Genomic DNA, 14,344 nt, shown 5'->3' with positions numbered 1-14,344 from the left:
AATTATTAATAATTTTTTTTCTCTTGACCACACTCTTTCCCCCTTGAAACTACATTTTGGGGTGGAATGGAAACCCATAATTGAAAATTTTAAGGGAAAAAATATAATTAAGAAGTACTTTGCTTCCAAATCCATCTGTGCTGGAGTTTCAATGAGTGCTTGGGTTGGTTTTATATGTGAATATTGCAAGGACATGCATGACCTTACAATGGGCAAAGGAATCGAGAATGAATTGTTTCAGGAAAATGTTTTTTGCACAAAGTATTTGATTTTTACCTTCATAGCAGCCTGCACAGGCAGGCACAGTTGTTAACTTCAGCTTACAGAAGAAGCCTCCTAGTCACAGAAGTCACGTCTACCGCACTAGGCCCTCGGAATCTAGAATGTAAGTATTTTTCTATAACACCTTAACTTAACGAGGCCGGAGAAAATGAGTTGTTCCTGGAATCTGAGGATAGTTTCAGAGGCAGAGTTAACTGTTTTATAAGGGCTCTCTGAATGGACTTTGATCATCGTTTGCGTATATAAGATCCCCCAGAACCAGGTAGGGGTTCCTCCACACATGAGCCAGACCGTTCACAAGAAATTTATAACAACTGCTCGAAAGCCTGAATTTTTCCATATCCCAACTGTCCTAGTGACAAAAGTTAACCTTGATTTTTGTTATCTTTTAAAAGGCTATTTAAGGGGGTTAAGCTGTCACCACGAAGTGAGCATTTTGTATAAATTGAACCATGCGTATGTGTAAATATTAGTGACCTCACAGCTGATGCCGAGCAGTCCGTGCCTAGCCATCAGTGCCCGGGACCTTTATTTTATGCGTAGTTACTATGGCACTGATCACACTTCCTTTTTATGAGGACTGTCACAATAATGTCAAGTGCTCAATATGACTAGTATATGTTACAATAGAGAAGTGAAGTCTGATGAAATTGGTCTTTCTTTAGTAAAGAAATACCATCCATTTGCAGGAGGCAAAGTGTTCAGCAAAGTTCCCAACATTTCCTGTAGTTTCTCAAAAAAAGGAGTATTTAAGTTTTGGCTCCTTAGGTTCTGCTAAGTTACCGGTAGTTTGAAATTTGGAAGCACTATTAATACTTTCTTTTATAAACTAATGCTTTGAGATCCATCACTTAAATATCTTTTGTCTAAAGTACACTAAAAGAGTAAAAAAAATTATTATTGTTATTGCTTGTCCCTCTAGCTCCTGTTGGCTAGCATGAACACACACACACACACACACACACACACACACACACAGATATGTACATACAGAATCCTAAGCATATTGTATTAAAAAAAAACTTTGTTCAAAAGAAAGGCACAAGTTATTCTTCTTTGGTGAGACACTGCTAAGCACGCTGTAATAATATTATTTATCTCAGGATGCTGTATATTGCTGCAAATGCTAATATAGCAGATGAGACTTTGAACTGGTGGAGGGGCTTTTGAGTGCTTGTAGAGAAGCAGTGCACAGGAGAACTGTAAAATAAATTAGCCTCATCAATTTACGTCAAATCAGCAAAGGATCATGGAGTGCAAACCCTCCAAGAGGCATGCTGAATAAACTCAGTGAGTCATGCAAGCCCACATCAGCTTGGCCTTTAAGAAAGGGCAAACATTAAGTTTTGAGGTACTGTGGAGGGCACTCACTATAGGGTCTTATACCTGGTTTTGGGGAGAAGAGGTATCTTAAATGGACCATGAGAGATGTGCCATTTATGAGAGCTCTGTTAGCCCAGGGAAACAACATGAGCAATTGTCAAAGGCAAGGAAAGGAAATCCACACCCCCAGTGTGGCTGGAAGAAAGCACACATATGGAGGTGAACACTCAGCTGAAAGAATTTGGAAAAATAAACTTATGTTACCTTGTAGAGGGCCTCCCATGCTGCTGGGAGAAATCTGTATTCCTTCATGAATTCTGTGAGGATACTGAAGGCAGTTCCCACTCTCCGGCCAGTTCTTGGATCATCTCTTGACTTTGCTTGTGTGTGATCCCTCACCATCAAGGGATCAACATTTCCCATTCTCTGTAGTTGAGCTTCTTACCCTGTGCAGAAATGAGCCTCAACATTTCCCCCGTGCACATTCCCAGCATTTCTTGAGACAATCACTTTGAGGACTGTCAAATTATCCAGCGATTATCTAATTGGTGACAGTGGCTTAGTCCCTTTGCACCAAAGGACTGGCACCGCGCAAGCTTCTTTCTTTCAGACGTTTGGTAGAGCATCACAGATGTTGTGCTAGAGGTAAGATACGGTGTCTTTACCATGGAAAGAAAAGGCCAGGACAAAAGATAAGCTGAATAGTCCAAGATGAGTTATCACCATCAGGAAGAGCAGACTATAGGACCTGATTAGACTGAGTGATGGTGATGACATCGGCTTTGTAGCTGTTGTGAATCTGTTTAAACTTTTTCATAAGTGTAATGAATGAAAATTAAGAAGCATTGATAAAAGAAAAAAAATTACAGCTTTCTCTCGGTGTGCTTTTCTGGAAACTCACCTTTCTTTCCTGCCTACTTTGTGCTCTGGTTTGGTTCTCTGCTCCTTCCAGAACCCCTCCCCCTCTCGGCCCTCCCTCCGTCCTCAGGTCTTTTTCTTACTTTGCAAATTTCTGACAGGTTGACTTCTTATACCAGTCTACCTGAATTGAATGCAGGCCACAGTCACTCCTGAGTGCAATCCCCTTTAGCAAGCAGGCAAAAAAAGGAAGGGCCTTTGTGGTAGAAGGAGAGAAGTGATTCCCATGTTGTCTCCTGACCTCCATGTGCACCTCTCCACACCACACATAATAATAATAAAAAAAATGACTAAAAATTAGAAGAGAAGATTGGAAATGATTGAGAGCAGCGTTGAGGTCTTTTAGATCACTGAGCCATGTGGTCAGGATGTGGATCATGGCGAGCCCCAGCCGTGCCAGCCTCTTGCACTCTCTAATGTTTTATGTTTCTCCCAGGAGAAAGATTACAAAGTAGGTCGTATTTTTTAATTCTCTGTATTGTGTGTTAGGGAGTGAAATAGTTTCTCTCACTAAGAGATAAGGCTTACTAGTTTTAAAAACCACAGTTTTCAAAACAGAGTGTATTCACCCTTGTAAATCATGTCGCAACTGAAAAAACATACTGATAAATGGAAAAGTGAACTGCTATCTTACCACCATGCAAAGAATGTGGGCGTACGTTGATGAGGGTGACTAAATCCTACAGAATTCATGTGGCTTCCCATTAATTCTCTAGTAATGCAACAGAAACAAAAGTCCAGGCCTGCTTCTGTTTGTTTTTCCTACCCAGCTGGGCATTCACAAAAGGTTGGCCCTGTGTGTTGTGCTCTCTAGCTATACCTGGTCCAGTGAGTTAGAGTAGTCCCTTGTCTCCTGGGCAGACTTTGTATGCTGGACTTGAGTCTCTGGAACAGACACATGGGGATTAGCTGAGCTCCCCCTGGAGTCCCTGGACCCTTGGATCGTGAAAAGAGTGGTAGCCTAGTGTGTCTGTGACCTCTGCTAGTGAAGTGCTGTGCAGCTCACTGACAGTACTCCCAGCAGCTTGACTGACTGGTTATTCTGGTCAGGAGAAAAATAGCACTGACATCACGTGATCCTGGCAAAGTAAACCACATTGGAACTTAGCCTTTGAATACCCAAGGGGCTGGCAGCAATCTCAGGGGTTGGCTGGGAGCCCCATTGAGTTCACTAGTAATCAGTTGACTGCTGAGCTGGACAAGCTGCCCCAGTTTTTCTGACAAGCTCTGTCTAAAAGAATGATGGGCAGTCTGCCATTAGGATTTTTTAGCGGAGTTGCTAATGATTAACTCTTTAGCTACTGTACATACATCATGTCTTTCGTTATGTGTTGGTATGCAATTAGATAAAACTTTGGAGGCAATGTTCTAATTCCTCATGCAGTTGCTGTACCAGGAATTCCTCTCTTGCACAACGTACACCCAACGGCAAGGAAAAACACTGTAGGGCCCTTTATATGCATATTTCAAAGGAATGCCAGTAGACTGGTTTTCCTTGAAGTTTCTCATTTGTTGCTTTTAAACCAAAAAATGCTATAATCTTTAATCATATTAAACGTCAGGTGCTACACCCCAGGCATACCTAGGGAATAGATATCACCTACAAGAAAACTTTGGAAAACTGGGCATTTAATATTTATTCATGATTTTATGAACCCATTCATATGCTCTCCCCCAAATCCTGTGGTAAGTATTATATCTCAGCAAAGAAGCATTTGTAACCAGTTACTATAAGTCCAGAGAAGCAGATCCTTTTGGATCGTGCAGAATTCCCAGTGGATTAATCAGCTTTTTACTAGAAAAAAGATGATTTCTTCGTAGTAACTTTTATACTTTTCTCTATGTGCTTCAAATGAAGTCCCGTTCCCAGGGTTGCACGTTTTTACATGTTGTAATTCAGCGAGCGTGGCGTGTTCACTCTTGTTTTTTTTTTTTTGTTTTTGTTTTTGTTTTTTTTTTTGTAGGAAGTTTTTCTAAGACATACTTTCTTTCCAACAGAAGCTCTTACAGGTGACTGGCACCACTCTCCTGGGAGCAGGTAGACAGACTGCAGCAGGGACGGTGACTCGCCCATGGAGTTCATGAGTCAGTTTACCAAAACATCGAAAACCAAACAGTACCTAAATAATGTCGGCACTAACACAGACCCCTGGATAGTTTCTTCACTAAGCTAACACTTTTCAAGCTTATAACAATCTACTGAAGTGTCCTGGGAAAAAAACAAAAACAAAAACGCTGCCTTCAGCTTATTCTGACTTCCCTCATTTCCCTCTGTGTATTTCAGGGGCTGTTTAACCATTGAAAGGTACCAGGGTTTTGCTGGCGTTGGGTTATTTGTTAACTCTAGGTGTCAGAGATTGAAGCAAAGCAGGGAGAACTGAGGAGGGAGGTTACTCTCGGATGTGATTTAATGTCCAGTTTACCCTCGGGCACTGACTACTGTAAGGACAACGCTTTCTCTACTGTCATTGCCAGTGTCTCTCTGGCTCTCACTTTATGCTATCCCCGTGTTGCCTTCCCTGTAGGTACACCAGTCTTCTTACTGGGGACCAAGCTTCATGGTATAAACTATCAGCTGAGCAACCTGGGAGGTTAAATGTGCTCTTTTCCAGTAGTTTTAGTCAAGTTTTCTTTCTTTCTATTTTTTTTATTGGATATTTTTTATTTACACTTCAACTGTTATTCCCTTTCCCCGTTTCCCATCTGTAAACCCTCATCCCATACTCCCTACCCCTTCTATGAGGGTATTTCCCCTCTCCATCCACCCACCCCTTCCTGCCTCTCCACCCTGACATTCCCCTACACTGGGGGTTCCAGCCTTAGCAGGACCAAGGGCTTCTCCTCCCATTGGTGCCCAACAAGGCCATCCTCTGCTACATATGCAGCTCGAGCCATGGGTCAGTCCATGTGTACTCTCTGGGTAGTGGTTTAGTCTCTATAGTCAAGTTTTCTAGGATGCCTGTCATTGGCTATCTCTGAACCAATCTCTAAATGATGGGTTTTCATTGGCAGCACCTGGTCTCCTGTTCTTAGAGTAGAAGACGAACCTAGAACATTCAAACTAGGTGATTGGAGTGAGTCAACAGGTACAGCTCCCCAGAGGGAAATTATTACTTTTTATTACGAGAAAGCAGTGGACATTATTCAAACAACACCTCGACAGACAAACCAAGTAACCAGATCCACTACAGATAAAAAGATTACAGTTTATCAAGATTCTACTTTTAACTTTGGCAGGAGTAAAATTGTTAACGAGATGACATTCAGGCACACAGAGTACCTACTAATTACTGAATCTTGACAGTATGACAAGCCGTGGGATACGTATGTCTCTATTTTATTTTGGACCTTCACAGTAATCCTATGAGATAAGCACTTAAATCTTCCTTATATGGACTAGGAGGCCGGCATCTGCTGAAATGGAAGCACTTCTTTGCAGTCACTAAGGAGTGGGGATAGCCACTGCGTGCTTTTGGCCACCTTGTCTTAGAGTTGATACCTGTGCCATGGCAGTTGGCCCTTTGGGCCCAAGGCATGGCAGAGATGCCTAGATGGCTGGCATGCTTTTCTGGGGAAAGTGGTTTAGGCTGGCTTTCTTTTCTTTTCTTTCTTTCTTTCTTTCTTTCTTTCTTTCTTTCTTTCTTTCTTTCTTTCTTTCTTTCTTTCTTTCTTCTCGTCTTCCTCCTCTTCTTCATTTTTAAAATTTCCCTAGAAGTCTGTGGAAAGCCAGGACTTCAAAATCCTATTCTATTAGTGAGTTGTAGGTGATACTATTTCCAGGAAGACATAACAAATTCCTGTTTACCTCAGATAGAGAATCAACAACAGACCAAAGTAGATACCATCAAAGTTCCATTTGGTGATCCACTGAGTTTTACTGGGGATACTTACAGGACGATTGGTGAGGGGTTACTTGGGAGAGCAGAAATGAGTCAGATACTGACATCACCAAATCCCATACCACCTTGAGTGATTTCTCACAACAACCGAAACCAAGTAGTTTGACAGGCTGGAGAATGTCTTTTTCAGGCAGCCTACATAGTCTGAGCTTTTGTGAGAGAGCTAGGATGGACTCTGCCTCTTCCAGGCAGTTTGGCTTGACTGTTCATTGTCATCATTGCCTCCTTCTTCTCCTCCTCCTTCTCCCCCTCTTTCTTCCTTTAACACAGAATGCTTTGTCTGAGAGTCTCTTTCAGCAGTACTTATGACTTATATATCTCTACAGGGGGAGGAGCCCAATGAATTTGATATGTTTCAGGGACTTCCTGAAACTACTGGGTTGTTTTTTTCCTATGTCATAATGATGTAGGATAGAGTATTTCACCTCTCTGTAGAATACCCTGTGTCTTAATGAGCTGCCATCTAAGATGGATGTTTTATCTTGGAGGAATTTGTGACACAACAGTATTGCCACTGAGTTGACCCACCTTAATGGATGGCAGATTGGGAGGACTCTGAACCTTAGCCAGATCTGTCTGAAAATGGTGGCAGTTCTGTTAGGAATCTGGGAGATTTGTGCTGTATGTGGATAAAGTTACATGTGCTTAGCATTGTACCATAGATTTTATTGAGAAGCTTACCAGATAATCCTATATTATTAAAATACTTTTGACAAGGTTGTAAGACCTAGTTTACTGGGCTTCCATAACAAAATACCATAGGGTGTGTGACTTAAGCAACAGGTATTTATATTTTTTAACCCCTGAGAGCTGGAAGTCCAAGAGCAGGATGACCCCATCCTGTGTCTTTTGTGACTCTTGTGACTCTTCCTGGATTGCTGGAGGCCATCTTTTTACTGTGTGTTTAAGTAGAGAGAAAGAGAAACCAAGCTTTCCCATCAATTCTTGTAAGGACACTGATATTCTCAGCATCCGCATTTTGCTGAATGCTTTTTAGCATGTCTCATTTGTTTCACACACTAAGCTGTTAGCTTTGTTTAAACACTTCAAATTCAAACCCAGAGCAGTTTTTGTTTGTTTATTCTTCTGGTTTTTGTTTTTCCAAGAAATGGTTTCTCCATGTATCCCTAACTGTCCTAGAGTTTACTCTATAGACAAGACAGGTCCTGAACTTAGATCCTATCTCTGCCTTTTCCCAAGTGCTAGCTAGAATTAAAGGCATGTGCCACCACCAGCAGGTAAAACTGAGAAATTAAGTAATGTGACCAAGACCGAGCAGAAGTAGACATGATTTTGAATACTACATATGTATGCTACACATAGTGTGGCAGATATGAACATTGATTGTGTAAGTCATGTGAAGGGTGTGCAGACAGAGACTTAGATGCTCAAGGGAGGAGCTATCCCTATCTCTCGGGGAAAACTTCAGTGAAGTTGAACATTAATGCCCCAGAGTCAATGATTTCCCAGATGAGAGGCAGAGGAACATTCTTGATGGCCGGAACACCATTTCATATGAAGGAGTAGTGGCCTGTGGACCTGCTGTAGGGATGTGGAGAACAGTAAGAGTAGACTCCAAGCTCACCGAGCCAGAGTTCAGAATCCAAGCACCTTGTCAATGCCCGTCATTTGGATTTTATTCTAGAGCTTGTGGAAAGGTACTGAAGGCCTTCAGGAGAAGGACCAGTGTCCTAATTAGGTCTAGGTTTTGGACAAACAAGTTTTAACAATACGCATGCTGATTAGAGAGCTCGAGTCGGAGGTCCAGCTCGGGCAGCTGCGTCCTTAGGATGCCTTGCCCCCTCTCTGCAACCCCAAACTCTTCATCCCTTAGCCCAGCTCTGGAGTGATACCCGCAGTGCAGTCATTCCTGGTCTGGCCAGATGGAATGATCGCTCCCCTCTGTTCTGCTCTGTGATTTATGTGTAGCTCTTAGAGCTTCTACCACAGCACAGGGTAACGATGTGTTTACATGTCTCTCCCACGGCTTGACACGCAGGGCCCTGTGAGGAGGGAGTGTGTTTTTGTTGGTTTGTTTCATTGCTGTTTTGCTTGCACAGTGTATGGTTCTTGGCACATCACGGGGGTTCCTGTTTGTTGAATACAACACATTGAATGAAGGCTGCTATGAACATGGGGAGAAAAGCAAGAACCACAGAATAGAAATAAGCGGGTCTCACACGGGGGTAGAGATGAGGAGTCAGGGATGATTCTGAGGCTTTTAACATAATCATCTGCGGGAATTGTTAATTTCCCAGAGAGGGAAGGAGAACCACTGAATTGGGAGCTACATTTTCTAATTTTGTTGGGTAGGGACATTTTGATGCTATCCTGCAGGCAAATAAGAGTACACATCTGCATTTAGCTTTGTGGCACCCCAAGCCTTTGAAGAAAAAGTTTGAAGGAGATTTGGGTGGCCGGGAATATCAAGGACACAGCTTTAGGGGAAATGCTGTCTTTTAAGGAACTGGTAGAAAAACTGAAATTGAAAGAGAATAATTCAAAGCCTCTGATATGTAAGGATGGAAACAGGAGTGTGTGTAATAGTTAGGCACATCCTGGACTGAACTATGGGCAGCAATTTTTATCATGGGATAGAGATGGATACATTCATGAATGGATGGAGAGTCAAGTGTGTGTGTGTGTGTGTGTGTGTGTGTGTGTGTGTGTGTGTGTGTGTGTGTGTGTGTAGATGTACTCATGAATGCAGGTACCCAGGGAGAATAGAAGAGGATGTCAGACCTCTTGGACCTGCAGTCACCAGTTACAGGCGGTTGTGAACATCAGGTGCTGTGAACTGAACCTGGGTCCTCTGCAAAGGTGTTCTGTGCCCTTAGCCACCCAGCCACCTCTCCTGCCCCACAAAAGTACTTTGTGATAACAAATTAGCAGCAGCAAGAATAGTCACATTTACCGTTTTCCCAGTCCTTATTACCTGTGAAACAGTTTGCCAAGTGTTTTTCCAGGATGTGTCATTTGTTTCAGACTTTTAGCCTTGTATAGCACTCTCTAAGTTCAAACTCAGAGAAGTGAACTAATTTGTCCAAGACCAAACAGCCAACGTGCATTAGAAGTGGACATGTTTTGTGAATGTCACATTATGTGCTGCAAGGATACTGACCAGATAAAATTTCCTGGTTTATTAATCGATGGAAACAGTGGATTTTCAAGTCACCTGCAATATAATTTTGTCTTTCACATGGAGGAAAAAATATGTGGTTGAGTTACATTCTTCCTGAGTTTCTTTCATTTAAATCAGCTGATTCAAAATAAATTTGATGGCTGTAATATATCTGAGTAGTATGTATTTTAACTGGTTTCTATTGTAAGGCCACATCCTTGCTGGTATTTTCTTTATAAACTTCTTATACTTACATTATACAACCTGAAGTTTTATGCAATGGAATTATTTAAACAAGATCCTGATTACTTTAGGCAATTCTTTTGGTTAATGCTTTCATGCAGCTTTGTGTGCTTAAAAGACGTACGCAATGTCTGTACATAACCCAAAAATATTTGCTCATAATTACTGTACCAGTATGTATGTACTTGCATATATAATTCAGGAAAGAAAACATCCACATCCTCAAATAATCGAATGTTTTCTTTCATTTATATGTTAAAGTGAAATTTTAAATAAAAGGCTTTGTCTTTTGTTTTCATTTTTGTTTTGTATTTTTGAGACAGCTTTCTCCATGTAGCCCTGGCTGTCCTGACACTCTCTCTGTAGACTAGGTTGGACCTTGAACTAACAGATATCTGCCTACCTCTGCCTCTGAAGTGTTGGGATGAAAGGCATGTGCCACCACAGCCTGGCTACTCACAGTCTGCTTTAACAGGTATTTCCATCAAGAGGCTGGTTCTTACAGGGTTTGTGTCTGTAAGGAGGAAAAGAATGAGGTCTAAGTTTTTAATACTATAGTCTGATGACTAAAATATCTGCAGTCTTGGATAAATCAGCTCTGTCTTTACATAACCATTGGATTCCTTTCAAGGTACTGTCTCCTAACCAACATACTGTACAAATAACCAGTTTAATATAGCTCTATCTTGATGTGTTTAGATTTGGTAAACTCTCCTATCTTTCAAACATGCATCATTTATTTAAAATGCATAGGCATATGTTCAGGACAAAGTTATTTTCAGTGCATATATATTCATTAGCCTCTGTGTGAAAGTGCATTTCAAGTAACAACCATTTGAGTGTTTATTTTTCCTTTAAAACTTTCCTCTTTCTCCATCTTGCTTTAATTGAACTCTAGGCTTGAATGAACTCTTTAAAGCCATTCCCATGGAGGGAGAGCACGTGTGAACGTGCTTGACTGATACCGAATCATTTCTTTGTTGATCATATACCCATGCATGATAAGATATGCAGAAGAAGAAATCTGGTACAGAAGTATAAATAATACTTATCTTTAAGCCAGCATCTGTCATCTGCTTCAGCAGACAGTACATGCTTTCTTCCTAGCACAAAAAGGGCTGGGAGATTTATGGAACATCTTTGTTTGTGCTCTGCGATCCTTAATCAATTTTTATTAAATTCTAAATTAAAACTTGGCTTTCACTCCAGTGACATCTCTGATGTATACAACCAGGGGAAAGATCATGAGGCCCCGAAAAGGTTAAGCACGGGTAGTCCAAAGCCCCAAGTCTGCTGCTCCTTCCTGGACCTCACTTGTAAGTCCTGTAAGTCTGGCCAAGTTCTTGGAGGGATATAGGGAAATCAGGAGGGTAGCTTCAGCTTGGGGCTCCTCAACTTCCTTCAGCTTGTGGCTATTTGTAGTATGTTTTTAATGCTCTCACGCATGTCCCCGTATCTAAGAGGAGGATATATCAGTTCTGGCAATGTACAGATAATGTGCTCACTCTGCATTCCAAACACTCCGATAAATTAGGACTCGCCAGTTATAATTGCAGAGAATTTGAATTTTCTAATCTTCATAGAGTTTTTCATATTCAAGGCCTGATACCGATATGAACATTTTAGCTTTTTTTTTTTTTCCCCTGCCTGGATTTCCTGATAAGCTATGCATTTGGAACTTTCTAGTCTTTTCCTAAAAATTCTCTCGGTTAAATACCAGCATGTGGCAGGAAAGTCCAGTCAAAGACGTCAGTGTAAAAATGACCACCTTATTTTTCATATTCTCCTGCCAAAGCGTGAACTAGATCTGACCCTGCTAGGCTTCTGAGACCAGTGGACATTGGGTACATTCAGGATCCTATTCGAATGTACATGAAGGACAGAGTCATGTGTCAAACTGGATTTTTTTTCCTTGATGGAAACATGTTTAAAAAATCCAGTTGCTTCTTCCTTCCTTCCTTCCTTCTTTCCTTCCTTCCTTCCTTCCTTCCTTCCTTCCTTCCTTCCTTCTTTCCTTTCAGATTCTGCATCTATAAGGAAAGGGAGAATGGGATTTAATTTAAATTTTATTTCTCTGCTGAATACTGATATTTTTTGTTTTTGGATTTGGTTTTTCTTACATCTGGTACACACCAGACTAACCTGTACATATTATTCCTTTGGAAGCATATGTTTATGGGCTCTGATCCAAGAGCAGCTTCTGTATCTCCATTTCAAAGTGGAAGGTTTCTTGAAGAGAAGAGAGAGGGGGGGAACTATGAAATTTGTTAATTATTGTTTATGTTCTGGGAAATATGGCAAGCTGTAAACTTAGGATGAGAAGATCTGTGTTTTTGAATTATGTAATATGCTACTTAGGAGGCAAGTGATTGCAGGAGGACTTGGGAACCAATTTTTCCATGCCCAGTGAAAATTAATAATACAGGCAGCTGCTCCCTGCCCATCACGACTCTAGCCTTCACCACATGTATACTTTCCTGTTGCACATCACTATACCTTAGTGACCGGTGCGGCGTGGACACAGAAACGCTGATGGTTAGAAATCATATTTATCTATCTATTACCCAAGGTTCAGGTTGCATTCCTGACTTGTTTCACTTTTAGAACCAGCCCGGTACTGTGCACACATGAAGGTAGAAATACATGTATAGTGTTCATAGTTCATTAGCTCAGCTCTGAAAACAGAGAACGGGCAGGAAACGGCCCAATATAGCTGACCCTCATCTGCTGAAAGTGTATTAGGTCTCTGATTGCACCGTCCACATTTTTCTGCTGGTCGAGAGAAAGCGTTTGTACTGGTCCCTAGTAGAGCATCCCTAGTAGAAGGTGTCCCTGGTCGACTTGATGCACAGAGAGACTTTTAGGATAAAGTGGAGTTGGTCCTAGCCTTCTCACTTCAGAACTGTATCTCACTATGCCCTGGCCAAAGCCAGTCTACTTGCAGATTGTGGAGCAAGGAGAACGTTCTGTCTGCTTTCTGTGTTTCTGAGGGGTAATTTTGAGTAGATGAACTGAGGCTTGGGAGAGATTGCCAAATGAGGTGGTGATGATGGCTAAAGAGACTGGGACTTAGGGAATGCTTTCTGGCAGAAGTACAACACAGACGGTATCGTGTTTTTGACCATGATACTTCAGACAGGCTGCCAAGTGTTTGTGACGGGATAGGGCTGTTACTATACTTTGCTTTTAACTTTACTTTTGCATACAGTGTATCCTTCTTGTTTTATAAACTGTGTTGCATACTTTTGTCTCTCTATAAACAAGTGAAGCTGTTGAGTTTTTGGACAAAGTTTGAAGCAGTCTTGTGTTGCTTCCTTGCTTTATGCTCCAAGTTAAGAGCTGAATAGTGAGATCTTTTTTCGCACCATTTATAATGCGATGCACATTTTGAAGGCAATTTAAATTCTTTTGGCTTCCCAGCCATATGCTTTAAAATGGAGGCATTCTACATGTCTGAATAGAGAACTAGGTAGGAGAGTGGCTCACACACATGTACAGCAAAGTCTGCAGTAGGGTATTGTCTGTCGGGGTGGGGGCGGAGGTGGGGGGGCTGGGGGGCAGGAATCTCCAAGCATTAGCTCCAGCTTTGTTGAAGGAAATTTAAAATACTTCCAAGGCAACATACAATCGTTTTTATATTCAGAATTTATATGTGTGATTTACAACTTGCCTAACATATTATCTGAAAAGCTGTCAATATGGAGACTAATGAACTTCTAAGTCTAGTTCGTGATGGAAAGACAAGAGCTAATAGGAGAGAGAATCGCACTCCTGCTTTGTAATTGCTGTTCTGCTCTGTCCCATTTAAAGATCATATTCTTCTTCATCCCTGCCACCGACCGTCTCGCAGTTTATTTCTAGACTGGAGAAGTGAAATGCAATACTCTCGTAGCACATAAACTTCTTTTCTGTCTCTCTAGAGAATATTTTTCATTGTTTTCACAATCCATTCTGCCCGGGGTGAAAACACCAGATTTCTCCAATATTTGGGAAAGAGTTTATACTTTCTTAGATAGAAGTATCCTGTTGCTAAACTTCTTTTTTCATAATCACGCTGAGATGTTGTGGTCATGCTGCACTGACCGCATGAATGCCATTGCAAAAGTAACTTTGCAGATGCGTGGAGGAACAGGCTTATGCATCTTTTTGGGGTTAGGGGGCTGGTGGACTGGTTTCTTACTATATATCTCAGGTCTACTTCAAACTTAGGATGTTCCTGCCTGATCTTCCACAGGGCTGGGATTGCAGGTGTAGAGATTATACCTGGAGTTTATATATCTGAGGTTAGGACACAGGCTCCTTCTCATTTTCACTAGAACTGTCTTCCTTGCCTTTTGCTTCTGTTTCTATTCTAGTTACCCATGGGCTTGTGATGTTAGGTCACATAGAAAAAGTGGTTGTCTCTTTAACTTTCATCAGGAATGGGGGAGAGTGCTCTGACCACCTAGGAGTCATACTTTTTTCCTGATAATAATTGTTTATAGGTCCATTGACCTGTAGCTGTTGGTTTAGAATGGCAGCACTCTTGATGGTGCACAGTTTCTCATGTACACACACA

The 14,344-nt window shown here is 41.5% G+C and overlaps 1 protein-coding gene across 12 annotated transcripts in view; it reads left to right on the top strand.

The window, feature by feature from the left end:
* Nfib (nuclear factor I/B) overlaps nucleotides 1-14,344 on the top strand; it is a 406,951-nt gene that overhangs the window by 246,440 nt on the left and 146,167 nt on the right.

This window comes from Rattus norvegicus, chromosome 5, assembly GCF_021556685.1.
Source record: "Rattus norvegicus strain SHRSP/BbbUtx chromosome 5, alternate assembly SHRSP_T2T, whole genome shotgun sequence".
In the NCBI taxonomy this organism is placed as follows: Eukaryota; Metazoa; Chordata; class Mammalia; order Rodentia; family Muridae; genus Rattus; species Rattus norvegicus.
Note: the sequence above shows the minus strand (reverse complement) of the source record. Positions and strands in the feature narration are given on the sequence as shown.